The following is a 206-nucleotide window of genomic DNA, read 5'->3' on the forward strand; positions in this document are numbered from 1 at the left end:
CTCGGTAGTGACAGATCACTACACCCTGCTTTATCGCTGAGCCTCGAACCCGCGCCATGCAGTTTGTTGCTGTCGGCCGGCCACTGCACCGAGTTGCACTACCGTGGGCGGTTTTCAAACGCACACCGATGTTGAGACATTATGCAAGTAGCAGCGCCAGAGTCCAGCCCTCTTCCGCGCAGTCTGATGTGTGTAGTGCCCGCTGC

Source organism: Cystoisospora suis (assembly GCF_002600585.1).
Source record: "Cystoisospora suis strain Wien I chromosome Unknown contig_5673, whole genome shotgun sequence".
Lineage (NCBI taxonomy): Eukaryota > Apicomplexa > Conoidasida > Eucoccidiorida > Sarcocystidae > Cystoisospora > Cystoisospora suis.